Genomic DNA, 1,150 nt, shown 5'->3' with positions numbered 1-1,150 from the left:
AATCGTTAATTTTTAATCGTTAATCAGATTAACAGTTTGCCAACACTGTGTGAAATCATGTTCATATTGACGGAGAAAAATGGACGTTTTTGGAAAAGAGGCGTAGCACCTCCCTTACTGACTGAAAGTTTCATATTGCATATCTCTTCAAATGTTTGGGGTAACAGGCTAACCTAATATTCGCGGCTTGCGTTTTGGTACGCATGCCGTCGAATTTGTTTTTTTTGCGTCACCCGAAATTGACTTGCATACGTTTGCATTTGATTTCATTGAGCGAAACGTCAAATCAAAATGTCACGCAGAACAAAAATTGGAAATTGAGTTAGCTTCATACGCACGCCGTTCAATTTCGGTTGATCTCATACAAGTTGCATGTGCATGAGAAATTTTTGACAATAAATTGGCGGCGTGCGTGAATATTAGGTTAGCCTGTAAAGCACTCAAGCTTGGTATGGAAATACATATGTATGTATGTATGTGAAACTAATACCATACTCATGGAGAAATCTCTCGAAGTATTTTAAATTTGTTATGGAGATTTATTTTATAAGTGCCGTACTGACAGAATAAATTTCATTAAATGGAAAAGGGAGAGCCGGGTTTGGACTTATAATCTAAAGCTCTCTTGAGGCATTTGCTACAGTAATGAGAAGTGGTATTTTATCAAGGTCAGGTTACTAAATTTGAGTTGGAAATATTAAAACCCGCCGTGGCACCTCCAAGAAGGATACACGTTCACGCGTCGTATACCTGGAACCATTTTAAGGTAAACTTAGAGGGATTGATATCTTTCGTATGCCTAGCGCGCAGACGAGCTTTTATAATTTCATAGTTTTAAACGGCCTAAATACCTTAACTCGCTTAAAAAATAACGAGCTATAATGAAATGGGCACAGAAATAAAATCTAACATCATTAAATTATTTTTCATATTTGTATAAAAGCGCGGGGTGAAACCAGCGGGTATAAGCTAGTATGTATATATGTATTGGACACGTGTATGTCCATTAGGCAGGGTCGATTTGTGGGGAGGCAAAAAATTCGCCCATTGCTCTGTGAAAATCATATTCTAGGGATCAAAATAAGAAACTTTGCCGAAGGAACCATACCTCTAAAACGAATTCTGATGTCCCCCAATTTGGGTCGAACTT

Source organism: Rhagoletis pomonella, unplaced genomic scaffold, assembly GCF_013731165.1.
Source record: "Rhagoletis pomonella isolate Grant_MI unplaced genomic scaffold, Rhpom_1.0 Rhpom_scaffold_00002, whole genome shotgun sequence".
NCBI classification, from domain to species: Eukaryota; Metazoa; Arthropoda; class Insecta; order Diptera; family Tephritidae; genus Rhagoletis; species Rhagoletis pomonella.
This window is presented reverse-complemented; position numbering follows the sequence as displayed.